Source organism: Malaclemys terrapin, chromosome 3, assembly GCF_027887155.1.
Source record: "Malaclemys terrapin pileata isolate rMalTer1 chromosome 3, rMalTer1.hap1, whole genome shotgun sequence".
NCBI classification, from domain to species: Eukaryota; Metazoa; Chordata; order Testudines; family Emydidae; genus Malaclemys; species Malaclemys terrapin.
The window spans coordinates 174,342,595-174,359,901 of NC_071507.1; positions in this window are offsets into that span (position 1 = coordinate 174,342,595).

The following is a 17,307-nucleotide window of genomic DNA, read 5'->3' on the forward strand; positions in this document are numbered from 1 at the left end:
ACACATTATTCAAAGTTTGCGGAGAGTCTCTCTTTGATGTAAGTTTTAAGGAGCTTGTATCCTTCCTCTTTTCATATAATGTAATTTCCCTACAGAGGTAAATTTCCCAAAGTATATTGTTAGCATTATCACCACCACCATTTTTCATTTTTGTACAAGCATACAGACTTGTGCTAAATTAGGTTGCAATTTTTGTTTAGTAGACACTTTGAAGCCCAATATGACGCTGCTTATTATCTCTAACACGAATAATGACCTAGGCATAAGTGTCCCTGAATGGAAAAAGCTAGTTTATAGAGTATTTCAAAGGCTAGTACTGCATGCATAGGCAATTAGAAATAAATACCTTCTACCTGGCAGACTAGGTGCTACATTATATGTACAAAAGTTTACAAGTGGGGATGTTACATTAGGAATTCATGTACATTTATATCTGTATACTCTGCAGTACAAACTATATGGGCATGCAATCCACTGCTACTGGTGCACAAGCTTCAGTGTCAGACTGATCTGTTCAGCAAATTTCCACTGACAATATAAAAAGTGATTATAATCACTTGTGAGAAACGTTGACAATTAAGAATACTGCAAAATGTTGCTTTTTTGCCACATGCTAAACAGCTTCATCATTTTTGGAAAAAAATATACTTGCCCAAGCAAAGCCATCTTTAATACATTAACATTTGGTAGGTTTGGTCAATAAACATTACAAAAAGTGTTGAAATGAATTTAAACTGTAGACATTGCAGTGTTTCTAGACCTCTGCAAAAAATGAGTGTCATTTTGGGTATCATTTTACGTCGCCTAAAGAATCACAGCGCCACTTGATAACTCCACATCATACCTCATATAAATGTAAATAAAAAGCTTTCATATGATGATGTGTGTGGGGGTGTAGAGGGAGTACATTAAACTCCAAAAATATGCCCATTTCTGGACAACTGCTGCATGCCTAAGCTATTCGCTAATTATTTCCCTCTCTGCCAGTGCTCAGCTGTGCAACTGGTGTGTTAAAGGGGTGAAGTTAAGGCTCTGCCCACTCCCTGCTCACCTATGTGAGAGGAGAAGTAGCTGCCTTGCTGAGGCTGTTCTCCTCCTTCCCTGCCCTGTGACCTGCATGGTGAGTAGCCCACATGAGAGTGGCATACAGTGATCTTGCCCTTAGGTGCCAACTGAGGAAAGCGTATAAGCATGTGCTTAAAATTGGCACATACAAGTCCTATTGTCTGAAAGTTGTGTGTACTTAAGTGCTTTCCTGAATTTGCAGAGAATAAGTGGAATGATCTGGAAAAAAGTGATAAAGGAAACCAGCTAATGCACAGAAGACAATTATGCAAGAGTTCAGCTACAAATTTGAACAAAAGTAAAATGCAGAAACATGTCAAAACACTGGGGCAGGCAGCCAGCCAAAATGTCTGTCTGAAAATGTAGTTTCCTTGGTACCATTCAGCTAGAATATTTTATGTTTTGAGCTTCCCCAGAGTCTTTTTTTGACTTGAATGTCTTTTAGCTTTTGCCAGTGAAACCAGATAAAGGCCTAATGGATGTATGCTGGGTGACTGGACAGCAAAATGGCAGATGAAATTCAATGTTGATGAATGCAAAGTAATGCACATTGGAAAACATAATCCCAACTATACATATAGAATGATGGGGTCTAGATTGGCTGTTGCCCCTCAGGAGTGAGATCTTGGAGCCATTGTGGATGGTTTTCTGAAAACATTCACTCAGTGTGCAGTGGCAGTCCAAAGAGTGAACAGAATGTTGGGAATCATTAAGAAAGGGATAGATAATGGGATGGAAGGTGTTATATTGCCTCTATGTGGGTCCATGGTATGCCCACATCTTGAATGCTGTGTGTGAATGTGGTTGCCCCATTTCAGGAGGGATATGTTGGAATTGGAAAAGGTTCAGAAAAGGGCAACAAAAGTGATTAGGGGTACGGACCTACTTCTGTATGAGGAGAGATTAATTAGACTGGGACTTTTCAGCTTGGAAAAGAGACGACTAAGCGGGGATATGATTGAGGTCTATAAAATCATGACTGGTGTAGAGAAAATAAATGTGTTATTTACTCCTTCTCATAACACACGAAGTAGGGGTCACCAAATGAAATTAATAGGCAACAAGTTTAAAACCAGCAAAAGGAAGTATTTCTTCACACAACACCCAGTCTACCTGTGGAACTCTTTGCCAGAGGATGTTGTGAAGGCCACGGGTTAAAAAAAGAACTAGATAAATTCATTGAGCATAGGTCCATCAATGGCTATTAGCCAGGAGGGGCAGGGATGATGTCCCTAGCCTCAGTTTGCCAGAAGCTGGGAATGGGCGACAGGGGATAGATCACTGGATGATTTCGTCATTCCCTCTGGAGCACCTGGCATTGGCCACTGTCAGAAGACAGGATACTGGGCTAGATGGACCTTTGGTCTGACTCAGTATGGCCACTCTTATGTACTTAGCCCATCCCTCGCCTCACTCAGTTTATGATGCTGACATCTTTAAGTTTTAGCTTTCTGGAGATAGTAATATACAAGCTGGCCTGCTTCCATGATTGTGATGGTACCTACAAAGGATCTAGTGTCTCTCTTTTCTAGAAAACTTTACTCTTATGGTCATGTCCTACTGGCAAAGAGATCATGTGTGTCTCTGTTCAATATCACTGCTGATTTTTTTTAAAAAAGTCTATTCGGATGTTTATTCTAAAAGCTATTTCTATAAGAAAAGCTACACTATCTCTCACATTTTTATCCTTTTCTTAACGACAGAGAACAGTCACCATGCAAATCATTTATGGCATGATTAACAACTACAAGCCATTTGATTACTGTGGTCGCCAGTTCCAGTGCTGCTTGTCTATTCACTACTTCTAATTGCAGGTGATATTGTAGTTTGCTGAGTAGATCTACTTTTTGCAGTGCTGGACAAAAAAATGTATGATTATGGCTTTGTAGCAAGGATTTTAACATATCTTAGAAGTTTAGCAGTGGCTGGTAAATATAAATGAGGGAATTCATAAAAAATGTATTACCTGTGACTTTCTAAATCTAATTGTTATGGTAAACTGAACACTATCAGCATTTCATTTAGAAAGAGAAAATCCTGTTTCAGAGGTTAGGGAAGATTCAATCTTAACAAAATGTCTGTGTAGAACCAAGATATAATATGACTATAACTGAATGATACATGCTTCAGTAGCATGCAAGGGCTTAGGAATTAATTAGTTTCATGTTTGCAATGGAGGAAAAAAATGAACTTTTAAAATCACAATTAAATATTTGTTTTTAAAAACAAAGTTTTTCCCAAGATGTTTGCAGGTATCAACTAGATCTTTAAAAAAACCCAGAAATTGAGCTACCAATGATTATGAAATCATTTCTCAGTTTTGGTTTGTATGGTTTTTTTTTTTTTTTTTTTTTTCAAGCCTTGAGTTTCAGGTTTCAGCAAACCTCAGACTGAAGATATCAGTCAGAATTGCCATTTTTAAGCTGCTATCTGGTAAAAGCCATGTAAACCCACAGTTTTCAAGGTTACCTCGGTGTAATGACAGCAGCTGCATGGCAAAAATGTTCGTCCTTTCAGGAAATTGACAAAACCTGTTAATGTGACTGTCAGTCTTGACGTATGTATGAAATATTTCATACAGATTTAAAAGGCTGATGTAACACTAAAGGCGGACATATCACAGGGGGGAAATTGAAGGCCAGCACAAGGCATCTACACCACTTGACCCCAATCTTGTTCAATACTATTACCATTTCAGTCATGCCTAGGAGCCCCAGACAATTGGATGTTTTGTTAGGTGCTGTACAAACACATGTAACCCCTCTCCCAAGTAGTGTTGCCAGGTGTCCGGTTTTCGACCGGACATTCTGTTTGAAAAGGGAAACTGGCAGCATCCACTCAGCTCAGCTGACCAATGGGAAAAGTCCAGTTACCTGCTGTACGCAGCCTCTGCCATCAGGGGGTGGGAAGAGCAACAGCTGCTGATGGAGCCTGGAGGAGCAGATCTTAGCAGCTGCTGCTCTTCCCACCCCCCAGCCTGACAGAGAACTGGCTGGCTCCCAGACTGGGGTCTAAAGTAGGTACTGGCACCATCTGGGGGAGGTGGGGGAGTAAACTGTTTGCCTCACCCATGCTGCTGTGTTCCAATTTCCCCTCCCCAGACTCTCGCTCCAGGGACCAACCCCCCCAACCCACTGTGTTCCAAATTCCCCACTCCAGCTCCTCAGTCCAGGTACTGACTTCTGACCACATCAGTGCCTCCCAGCCTAGCTCTGCAAGTGGCAGATGAGTCTTGGGGGAGCAAGCAACGGGGGTGGGGGTGAAGAGCAAGTGATTGGGGGTGGATTGAGGGGGCAGGACCTCGGAGGAAGAGGCGGGGCAGGGGTGTTTGGTTTTCAGGGATTAGAAAGTCAGCAACCCTACAGGGCCAGCTCTACTATTTTTGCTACCCCAAGCAAAAAAAAAAAAAAAAGCCGCCCGAACTGTGCCACCCCAAGAATGGACGGAATGTCGTCCCTTAGGATGTGCCGCCCCAGGTATATGCTTCTTCTACTGGTGCCTGGAGCCAGACCTGCAACCCTACCCCCAAGGTGTTCCTCAAGCCTTTTCCCTGCCTGGTGCTGGCACTTGCTACTTGGAGCAGCTGCTCCCCTCTCCTCATGTGGGCTGGGTCCTGGATTCTTTTTGTGATGCCTCTACACACAAGGTGATTCCTCACTGTGCCCAAGACATGAGTGCTATCCCTGGGGAAAATGACTAATGCTATTAACCGGGGCCGGTTCTACTGTTTTTGCTGCCCCAAGCAGTGCGCCGAATTGCCGCCACAGACGGTGGGGCCATCCGTGTGCCGTTAGGGTGGCACGCACGTTTCCGCTTCGGTGGCAGCTTCTGTCTTCAGCCGGAAGACAGAAGCCGCCGAATTGCCACCGCAGGCAGCTGAACATAGAAGCTGCCGCCGAATTGCCTCCACCGCAGAAACTCATGTGCCGCCTTAACGGCACACAGACTGCCCCCGCCGTCTGTGGCAGCAATTCGGCGTGCTGCAAGGGGCAACAAAAACACATGGACTGCCACCCCTTGCAGATTGCCGCCCCAAGCACCTGCTTGGAATGTTGGTGCTGGAGCTGGCCCTGCTACTAACCAGCAGGAATTATAAGACCTGGTACGAAAGGCATGATAAAGTACATCAACACAAACCCCAAGAACAGAATGACACCCACCCCAAATAGGAGTACAACAAAAGGACATTATTGACAAACTCTTCCCAACCCTGAGCTTCCTTTCTGGCACCTTCTCAGTAGCCCACTGAGGATGTCTGGAGAGGAGTGCTACTTCAAAAGTTTTTTTTCTCTTAATTGGCCTCTCAGAGTTAGTAAGACAACTCCCACCTGTTCATGCTGTGTGTGTGTGTGTGTGTGTGTATATATATGTGTGTATATGTATATATATATATATATATATATATATATATATATATATATATATATATATATATATATATAATCCTCAATATATGTTTCACTCTGTATGCATCCGAAGAAGTGGGCTGTAGCCCACGAAAGCTTATGCTCTAATAAATTTGTTAGTCTCTAAGGTGCCACAAGTACTCCTGTTCTTTTTTTAGTGTTGTGAATGTTGTCCAGCTTAAACTTCACTATATCTTTGCCCTTGGATGGGGCAGGGTCCTCTCCTGACTCTGTGGTCTGGAGTCCTGTAGAGGTCTCAGCAGGCTCAGTAGCTGGCCCCAGTTCAGCTCTCCACCACTCTTGACTCTGGTCTCTGCAGGGCTGGAACTGCCTGACCCATGCACTACATCCCACAGCAATTTGTGGACTTCCTGCCTGGGAAGGGGAAGTTAATCAGACTCCCTGAGCTGTTCTGCTTTTCTCTTGCAGCCCCATCTCCATCCCCAGCTCAAATCTGAAAGCTAAGTCAGGTTGTCCCCTCCCACTGAGGGGGCTAAACAGCCCTGCCTCATCATTGGGCCAGCAAACTGCTTATCTAGAGCATCCCATGCAATTCCTCCCTATTGGTCTCGGCAGGGGTTTCTTGTCCATTCTGACCCTACCCCTGATTCCAAGCATGCTGGGAAATGTCAGAGGGCTTTGATAGCCATTATTGTCCATAGTCCCTCAGGTAGGCCCACTAGAGGCTCGGTCTGGAACTCTAAGAGCTCAGTTAGCAAATTCCAAGTAGGGGTTACACACTGAACAAAAGATGGTTTCTACCATGAAGAATTTGCAGTCCAGGATGAGAGACAACACATGCCTACAAGAAACAGGCCAGCGAAGCATCAGGTAATGGTGAGACAATTATGAAGAGCAAGATAAGCAACTGTCGCATTAAACATGTTTGTCAACCTTTACAGGACCAAAACTACAGGGATTAAAGTTATATGAGAGTCTTGGGCTGGCCCTCTGCATATGGTGAATTTCACCCACAATGAGAAAAGAGAATGTTGACAATGGAGACAGGCAGGAGGGAGTCTTGCATAGACAGCTATGGTGCAGAACAGTATTCTTTCTATTCCTAACAGATAGCTGGAAGAGTGTGTGTATTAGAAGATTAAAATGCCTCACATGGGTAGACTAGGCAAATATAAATTCTCTTGATCATTGTACTATTATTATTTTTATATAATAATATATATTAGCAGTCACCTAAAATAGATATTTTCTACTGCCCATATAGTATCAATAGATATATGCTGGTTTACTTTGGTTTAGGATCCATCCCTTGTTAATTTTTGCAATTACAAACAGATTTTATGGGGACATTCTGTGTGCATTGTTATAGTTAATGGATGACAAGTGCAAATCCCATTTTCTCCTTTCAAAGGCAGGGTCAGCTCTCTGACCAGTAGCAGAGTATTGTAAACCAGCATGGAGCCCCAGTGTAATCCAGAATGAAGATATTGTGCCTCATTAGCTCCACAGGTATTTCTGTTGATGGTTTTGTAGTTGCCTTTGCAGTATTTCACATGGTTAGACTGTTCTGTGCTGCTCTGCCCTCCGGACCCTTATTTTCCTTTGACTCATCATTGACGTAGAGAAGCTTTATGCTGCTGGAGAATAACAGCACCTTACATTTAAATAACCTCTTCAGGCTCAGCAGATCACCAGATTATTTTTAAAGTATATCCATGGGGATCATTTCACCCACTCAAGTGCAGCCAGTTATGATACTGGTTTTAGTGATGTGGGCACCTGTTCTCTAGGAGCTGAACAGGGTCTGCCCATTCATTTCATACAGGCCACTATGGATAAAATTTCCAATAGTGCCTCTATGGCTTAGGAGCCCAAGTTTCATTTTCAAATGGGACTTAAGCACCTAGGGCCGGATTTACAAAGTACTTTGCTGCCTAAAGAGGCAGATAGGTGCCTTGTGGGATTTATAAAAGCTCCTAAGTAGGTTAGGTTCTTAACTCCCATTGACTTCAAGTCAGGCCCTTGGGAGCCTGTCTCATTGACTTTCAGGGAGACTTAGGCTCCTAAGATACTTAGGTGCTTAGGAAATTTTTATCCTATAAAACTATCAAAGTAAATTTTGGGCATGATGGCCCAGTTCCACAAAGGTACTTATATGCCTAAGTCCTGTTTTTAGATGCCACAGCTGTGACAAATAGGGGGGTTTGTCTATACCATTTCTGCCTGATGGATGATATTATGAAATTGTATCATGAAATTCCTGTGTCATGGAAAACTTGTATGTATGTGGATCCACCCTAAGTTAACAGGATTGTTTCGCATCTCTGCCAGGCCAGAGTGGCACTGAACATCTGTTTTACAATAAAACACCTTGGGACAGTGGGTTTGCTCTGGCTGGGAGAAGACACTTCCTCCTCTTGTCTGAAGGGACAGGATTTCACAGCAGTGGGAAATTTTCAAAAGGTAGAACAAAAGAAGCAGGTGACCCCAGCAGGAGTCTATTAAGGGACTCATAAGGGGGAACTTGGGCAGAAAGCCATTTTGCACCTGACAAAGATGGAGGCTTCTGCAGGGTGAGGAAGGTTGCTGCAAGGTCAAGATAGGCAAGGGGACAGAGGAGCCTGCCTGCTGGATGGAACACATCCTTGAATACAAAAATCAACACTAAAATCTTGCGATGCTTATGTATATTTTATGTAAGCAAAATTGCTTGTTTATCCAGTGTCCCGACCGCACATTGGTCAGGACGTGGGACAAACAAGCAAATATCGGACAGTCCCGATAAAATTGGGATGTCTGGTCACCCTACCTCCAGTTGGTACCTATATATAACATTCATTCATATAAAGGGCCCAACTCTCTGCCATGTCCAGCACCCTTCAGTTATGACTCTCTGATTCTCTGCATCAGCTCTGGCACTCGTTAGAGCTGCCTATAGGCAGCTCTACACTGCTTCAACTGGCATGTGGATTGCTGGAGTTTGTTGGAATTGGCTGAATCTCAATCTAGGGGATCCTTAATTTAGGAGTTATGGGCCAAGCTACAAAATTCACATCAAAACAGTTCCTGGACTCCTCGACCAGACCAGAGCTAGTATGTATTAAGCACTGTACAAACATATTTTGAGTGTAAATGACAGTCCTTGCCCCTCAGAGTTTACTATTTTAAGCATAATTTTAAGCTGAGGGTTGAGCCCATTGCCAGATTGAAATGAGTGGAGCTATGTCAATTTATGCCAGAGAATCTGGTTTATTGTTTATTAAATATACAACTGAATATAATGTGAATCACAAAAGGGCCAGATAATGATCTCAATTACATCAGTATAAACCCAGAAAAACATCACTGGCCTTGATTCTGTTCTAGTCATCATTTGATACTGGTGTAATCAGTTGGTTTATATGAAGTTACACTAGCATAACTCTAGGTAACAGGATGGAGAATTAGGCTTGTTGATGTAATTGGGATCAGGTGTAACATGAAGTGGGAGGAGTTACTCTAGATCAGGGGTTGGCAACCTATGGCACGCGTGCCAAAGTTGGCACGCAAGCCGATTTTTCCTGTCACAGGGCGTGGGTTGAGCCGCTCAGCGCCGCCGCCTCTCTGGAGTTCCCGCTGCCGGCTCCTGCGGGACCCACCGCGGGTCCAACTCAGCCCCTGCTGCTGGCCTGGGGGGGAGGAACCACAGGCTGGCAGCAGGTTGAGACCTCGGCTGGCAGGAGCCGCCGGTGAAAACCCCAGAGCCGCGCCGGGCTGAGCTGCTCAGCCCGCCCCGCTCTGGAGTTCCCGCTGCTGGCTCCTGCCAGCTGGGGTCACGCCATGGGTCCAACTCAGCACCGGCTGCTAGCCTGGGGAGGAAAGAACCCCAGGCTGGCAGTGGGCTGAAACCCCGCTGGCAGGAGCCTGCAGCCAAAACCCCAGAGCGGGGGTCAGGCTGAGCCGCTCAGCCCGCCCTGCTCTTGAGTTCCCGCTGCTGGCTCCTGCCAGCCGGGTCCCCACGGGCCCCACTCAGCACCTGCTGCTGGCCTGGATTAAGGAACCCCAGGCTGGCAGCAGGCTGAGACCTCTGCTGGCAGGAGCTGGGGGCAGAAACCCCAGAGTGGCGGCAGGCCAAGCCAGTTGCTGCTCTGGGGTTCTGGCTGCTGGCCCCTCGTCATCAGGGGTCTCTACCGCGCAGCTCCACTCACCTTGCTTCCGGTTGGAGGCTCTCTTGCAGACAGGGTCCAGGCCTCCAGCCCTGCTCAGGCCTACTAGCCACCTACTCCACTCACCTCAGCTGCCAATCTTGGTTTCCAGCCCTTGCTCATCCTGCTTTCAGGCCTGGAGTCCCAGCAGGCCACCCTTTATATATTATAGACTTAGAGAGAGACGTTCTAAAAAGCGTTAACATTTATTACCGGCACGCAAAGCCTTAAATTAGAGTGTATAAATGAAGATTCGGCTCACCACTGCTGAAAGGTTGCCGACTCCTGCTCTAGATTTACACTGGTGAAACTGAGATGATAATCTGACTGAAAAGCTGCAGTAAATCACTGAGGTCAGCAAATTAATATTATCCTTTTGTAGAATAGAATAAAATAAAACTAGACCACTTAATTTGCTTACTGGTTCATTTTAAGGGCTTGTCTACACCTACAATGCTGCAGTGGCACAACTTAGTGAAGATGCTATCTACGCAAATGGGAAAGCTTCTCCCATCGGGGTAGGTATTCCACCTCCCCGAGAGGCTGTAGCTATGTCAACAAGAGGAGCCCTCCCATCAGTGGTGCAAGTAGAATCCATTTCTTGCCAGTACGGGGGGGTAGCAGCTAACGGGGGGCACATGACCTCCTCACGTGAACCTCCCCACCCCTGAGTGATGTAGTGATACCGACATTGTTAGCGTAGACTATGACTAAATGCCTCTAGATTAAGTGCTCACAACTGAGAACTCTATCAGCAGCAGGAAATCAGTCTCAGAAAGAAGCATGTAAAAGATCCTTTGTTTACTTACACTACTATGCAGGGCCGGCTCCAGGGTTTTGGCTGCCCCAAGCAGCCAAACAAAACAAAAAAAGCCACAATCGCAATCTGCAGCTGCAATTCGGCGGGAGGTCCTTCACTCCGAGCAGGAATGAGGGACCATCCGCCGAATTGCCGCCGAACAGCTGGACGTGCCACCCCTCTCCAAAGTGGCCGCCTCAAGCACCTGCTTGGTAAGCTGGTGCCTGGAGCTGGCCCTGCTACTATGTAACTTTCTGTAAATTGCTGCTTGTTGGCTAGTCCAGGCTCTGTAACAGTGGGCACAGGGAAGAAAGGGTAAGAGAGAGTGATGCTGAGTTCACCACACAGCAAGACACTCATCAGGGTCTTAATGTGCAAATAGAAGGTGAATAGAGGTGTCTCAAGGTTTTCCTTTGAGTAGTGGCTTAAGTGAAAGGGACTGTCATTGTTTTAAAAATATAGCTTCCCGAGGAAATGAAAGCCCATCCCTGGTATAGAGCTCTCAGAGGGCCAGGTGTTCTAGTGGGTAGTGCATCCAGTATTCAGCCTCACTTCCCAGCTGGAAGGCCTTTCAATCCAGCTCCTCACCCATACATGGGCTTTGCTTCACCTCAGGTTTGCAATGTCCTTGTCATCTTCCCAGAGGAGGGTGGGGTGGGAATGAGGCTTATGCCACTCCTGCAGTAGGTAGAGAAGTCCAGGCCCTTCCATTCCAACAGGCTCCAACCCAGGCCCTCTGGCACTTCGAGTTTTTATCAGAGTTACCCCCCTGGGTCACTTTCTATCATCTGTCTCTCCCCATAGTCCCAAGACCAATATAAGGTAACAAAGACAACTAATCTTTCAGCCCCAGCTGGGCTCAGCATGCAATCCTCATAGGGAGGCTTCTTCCGCACCTTTGAAGTGTGGAGGGGTCCTTCAGGGTAGGTCTGTCTTCTTCCCCAGCCTCTTCTTTCAGAGCTGGGTTGCTCCCTTTTTAAGCTTGCTTTCCAGTTGGAGCATGCTGTGCAGGTCTGGAGAGGCAGGGCTACCTGGGCACATTGCTGTCCTTTAATTCTTTCAGGCCCAGTGTGGGATTTGTACACCTGTACGGGTGCCTTTATACTCCTATTTTTCCTCTATGGGCCAGGCTTACTGACTGGACAACATCTCCTATGATGTATTCCTATCTCACCTCTTGGGGAAGGGAGGAGTTGTGTCACAGGAGACTGGCTGTGATGCATTATGGGGGATGTAGTCCTGTCAGAGATGGGCCTGTAGAGGAGAATGGGAGTATGCCCAATCTAACTCTGATGAGGCACTACATTATCATTTTGAATAAAAATATTTCAGTTTTTGTTTTTATTAAATAAAGAAAATTTCATGGGAAGCTGATAATTTTCACACACTTTTCTTTCTCAAAACCTGTTTTCCCTTGGAAAGGTAAACTTTCACCCAGCCTTACACATAACTGTCTTCCTGTTGCTGTTTTAAAAATAAATTTGGAGACTATTTCCTATGCTCAATTATATGTGGAACTAGACAGCCCCCTACCATCAATGTTCTCCATCAACTTCCTACTGTTTTTCCAAACCATTGACACAGCAGTTGGATTGGTAACACCATCCAGTCATAAATATGCATCTGCCACATACATGTCTATAGAAGACTATGGGTTCAAACTAAAGCCCCTCAATTAATTAATCCAGTCCCAGTGAGAGTGGAATTTAGTGACCAGAAGTCACACAATTGGATTGAAAAAAAAATCAAATCCAAATTGAATATGAATGGGTCAAGAATCCCTTCTGTGTAGTATACAAGCAAAGTGAAACCAATCTGACTTCTTAGTTCTGTACACTTTAAGGCCAGAAGGGGCTATTACATCATCTAATCTGCCCTTCTGTATATCACAGGCCATTAAATTTCAAACAAATATCCCTCTGAGCCCAGTGACTTTAGTTAGACTAAAGCATTTCAGTCCTTTGGAGATTAAACTGTTGTAGGATTCAGGCAGAGAACCGGAGAAACCGAGGTGCCATCAATGCTCAATCCTCCTGTAATGGCAGGGAATTTGTTTCTGGAGTGGGGAGTGAGGAAGCCTTGCACCACCTTTTTGTTAACATGTCTGGAGGAATCACTCTATATTCCCCTACAAGTCCCCTTTCCCCCCGATCAGCCTGATTGTTTTCACCTCCCCACCCACTTACTCTAACCACACAAACTCTGTGTTTGCTGCTGACTGCGCAAGGAACACCTATCAACCTGTTTTTAGGATGGGGATTTAGCAGAATTCTCCAGACTAACTATGGACCCATTCTTGTAATGAACTCCACATGGGGTATGCCCACTAGGAGCTCATTGCAGGATTGGGGGCTAAGTGTATGTTCTATGAAGGCTCCTTAAAGCTTATGGGGCACAAAGCCTTGCCATAGGATTTGTTATTGTTTCTGTCTCATGGGGACACTGCACTTCACTCCATGCAATCACGCCACTGAAGTAATTTTCAGGTTTCTTTGAAGTTCTGACAGGTCTCTAATATTAAACTCATGAGAGAATGGGGGAACCTCATTTAATCAAAGCAGAATATTTCTTTGCCTTGGTCAAACAACACAGAAATGTTGGAGTGCTATCAGTTCAAGAATGCAAGACATGATGTCATGGTCAGAGAGAAGATAGGTCAAAGGCCAGAAGCCACATGAGATGATACTAATCCTGGGTGTCCATTTAGCATCAATACCAATGCCTCTGCCACAGACTGACAGACAAAAGCAAATTTGATAGGTTTTGTCAATGTAAGTATAGAACATCATTCAGTGCAGGAACTTTTAAAGGTACACCTCTACCTCAATATAACGCTGTCCTCGGGGAGCCAAAAAATGTCACCACTTTATAGGTGAAACCGCGTTATATAGAACTTGCTTTGATCCACCTGAGTGTGCAGCCCTCCCCTCGGAGCACTGCTTTACCACGTTATATCAGAATTTGTGTTATATTGGGTCGTGTTATATCGGGGTAGAGGTGTATCTCTAATACAAGGCTAATATAAGTAATAAATCATAACTTGCCCAGAATTCAGAAGTGTGGGGTCCAGGTTCTTGGTTCATTCTTTTATACATATAGGGACTAGATGTAAATTTGGATGACAATCCAGACTTTCCTAGAGGGGGAGGGATAGCTCAGTGGATTGAGCATTGGCCTGCTAAACCCAGCGTTGTGAGCTCAATCCTTGAGGGGGACATTGGGGATCTGGGGCAAAATCAGTACTTGGTCCTACTAGTGAAGGCAGGGGGCTGGACTTGATGACCTTTCAAGGTCCCTTCCAGTTCTAGGAGATGGGATATCTCCATTAATTAATTATAAAGATTATAGGAGGTTTTGGTTTGGGACCATCTCTACACCTAGCATTGAATAAGGTTTATTCCTATGTCCTGACCAAAGTCTAATTTGGCTAACTGCATTCAGGTTACCTAAATTCCCTCAATAATTTCACTTGATTGTGATATGGTCCCTCACTTCCATCCCTAAACTGTTGTATAGCTTTGGTGTTTGGTGGTATATAATTGCTGTATTCTGCCCCAAAGCAGCTGCTCTTCAGTGGTGAGTGGAATGATGGTTCATAAAGTACGATGGGATCTTCCTGGGTGAAAGGTACTATATAATCATAAAATCAATCAATTATTCTCAGGTCCATTTAAAGCCCTCATTAGCCAGCAGTATTTTTACAGCTCTAAAGTTCTTTGGCTCACAAGGACAACCTTCTAAGCCTGGCCGACTACATTGAATAATCTGAAAAGAGAAATCCTCCAATTCAAGCACATGCCTGACTTTCAGCACATGATTGTTCCCCTTGAAGGCAATAGGGTATCAAAGTACCTTGCTTAATCAGGGACTAAATCATTAGGTACAAGCTAGCTAAAATAATATAACAAGTATGGAGTTATTTGTGTGGCCTGTCCCTATTTAATGTAGACTAACCCTAGGTATTGTAAAAGGAGATGTGGGACGGGATGGACAGATACTTCTCTTCAGTGTAGGACATACATAGAAAAGAGAAGTGTTTCTGGAGATAAAAGAACAGAGCCTATCACAGCATGTAGAGAAAACTACAGGGGGACTAAAGGAAGCAAGTGTTAAGTTTTAGATTTCAATTGAAGAGCAGGCCGATTCTGTGACGTGACTGTTTCAGCATATTTTATGGACGTGTCACTTTTTACACCTTACATTTGCTCCTCTTATGCCTATTCATATGTATGCTTGGTCTTTGAACTGTGAAAGCCTTTAAATTACAGCCCACACAGATTATGATGGATTTTAAGGTAAGGAAATGCTTGATTTACTTATTTATTGCTCGTCTTGGTCTAGTTAAATCAAATGGGTTTTGGTTTTCTTTCTGAAACAATTAAGTTACATGGCAAGGTGAACCTTTTAAACAATTTGTCTGGGCAGACTTTTCCTTTAAATTATACTGTATAATAATCCTACCAACCAAAATATTTGCAGCCCTCTGAAAGTTCTGAACAGCATTCGATCTGGAGGGGTTTCCTGAAAATAAAGTTGTATCTATCTTGACTTTTTTTGTTTTGTTTTTTGTTTAAACAATCTCAACTCAAGTCCCTTACTCCAGAACTTGATGTTGGAGCATTAAATATTATGCAGTTGGCTAAAAAATGGAATCAAACACATCATGTTTATATTAGTTCTATCCTTTTGTGCCACTGGGAACCTGAAGTTCTCATCCTTAACTAGGGTAAGTAGATACAGCACCATACATTCAGTAAAGTTGCATCCATTTAGAGCTAGTCTACACTGGCTTATGTGGTCGCGGTGCAGCGCTGGGAGAGAGCTCTCCCAGCACTCTAAAAAAAACACCTCCATGAGGGGCGTAGCTTCTAGCACTGGAAGCGCGCCTCCCAGCGCTGGTGCACTGTCTAAATTGGCGTTTTACAGTGCTGAAACTTGCTGCACTCAGGAGGGTATTTTTTCACACCCGACTGAGAGAGTTGCAGTGCTATAAAGGGCCAGTGTAGACAAGCCCTTATACTAGCTAAAGATAAGCCCTAAAATTCTGTTTCAGGGGAATGTGGCATGAAATGTGTATATTCTAAAAACAGGATTTTTCTCATAGAATTTAATTTAGTTTCCAAAGCTGTGAAGCACAAATAATTTTCAAAGTTAGCATAGACAAGCATGGTAAAAGCTAAGTTCAGCTGGTCTGAGACTGAAGTCTTTGGCAAATGCTTGTTGTCTGTAACATATAACACTTAGGAACACTTTTATTGCCCCACAGCCCCAATTTTTAAGAGAGCATGCAGACCATTTAAGAATCCGTTTTCATTACCCAGTTAGACCCAGCATGATGGCTTACACGTCACAAAAGAAACTTTAGCAAGCAAATTTTTTGCAGACTATAATTTAGATAGCATCAAAGAGATCCAACTTTTTTATGTGTTTTAAAAAAAAATGTGCACTGGCTTGTTCAGCATGAAATGGCCTTGGCACATTCTGGACAGTTCTATGTACTGGTATGTAATAGTCAGCCATTGTAGAATACAAGCAAATGATGAGCAGGAAGTGAATGGCCACAACAAAGCTATGTTTTCTGCCCACATTTTCTTGTGATAACTTGATTATCTGACAACTACCTTTCCCTTGGCAACAACCATTACTCTTTGCCTTTCACTATAACCAATCCCTCCCTTTAATTCTTGTTTGACTTTTTAAAAACCAAAGGTGTGTATCTGAAATTATTTCTTTTGATATTTTTAAAATGTTTTTCTTGATGTAAAATAAATACATAAAACGAGTATTTATTAGTTCTTCAGACACAACAACTTAAACTGATCGACAAATTTGTAGTCAGGAAAGAAGGAAGGTATTGTTCCCCATGACATGTTGGAAAAGATTTTTGGGGGGATTTTTATCCCTCATTTTGCAGCATTGTGCAGGGAATTTTCTATTAGGATCAGACAAATATATTCTGCACAGTCTGTTTCCAGCAATTTCAAAGAGATTGCCATTGTTGGAAGTGGGGGATGTCAGTCAGAATTTCAGGCAGGACAATGTATCTTCCATCACTTTATAGATGTTTGTTAATTAAAGGCAAATTTAAAAGTGTCAGGTGTGGGTTTTTTTTTTTTTTTTTTTTTTTTTTTTTTTGCTGTAGTTGCTGTGCTGTTCAGTGAAGTATTCCCACTACTCCCTTATATAGCTCTATTAGAATATGTATATATGAATCTGGCACAACTAGCCTGAAATCTGGTGCAGCTAGTAATAGATTCTTCACTCAGAAGGAATGTTTCATTAATTCCAATTGCTGATAGACTAAATATGTCCTGAATATTTTTTAAAACCTAATGTTTAAAAAATTAAGGGGGGTATTCTGATGTTTGCAGAGCGGTTTAAGCAATGGAGATAATGTCTGATTGCGTATATAATAGCTGATGTTTGAGAACCACTGGGCTAGATCTATTTTTTTTCATGGACCACTTGAAAATTGCTGAGGGTCTCATCAGACCACTTAATGATCTTTCCAAATGTTAGCTAACTATTGTAAAGCACTTTGGATAAAAGTGCTATATTAAAAAAAAAGAAAAAAAGTAATAATAATAGTGTGTTTTTTATTTGTAGAACAAAAAACCCCTCATATTTTAATATGAGTAGTCTTCCTTTCTAATGAGATGGATGTGCCTTCTCTCCCCCACTGCAGCAGCCCCAGAGCTGGGGCTGGGAAGGGGAGGGGAGGGGGTCTCCAACACTGCAGCAGTCCCCAAGCTTGGGAAAGTCGCCTCTTTCTCTGGCCGCCGCAGCCTTGCATTCCCAAATTCCACCCACCCCCTCTCCATACCCCATTGCCCCCTCCCACCTGCCCCCTATTTGCCCCAAGGCCACCACCTCACCTTACACGTCCATCTTC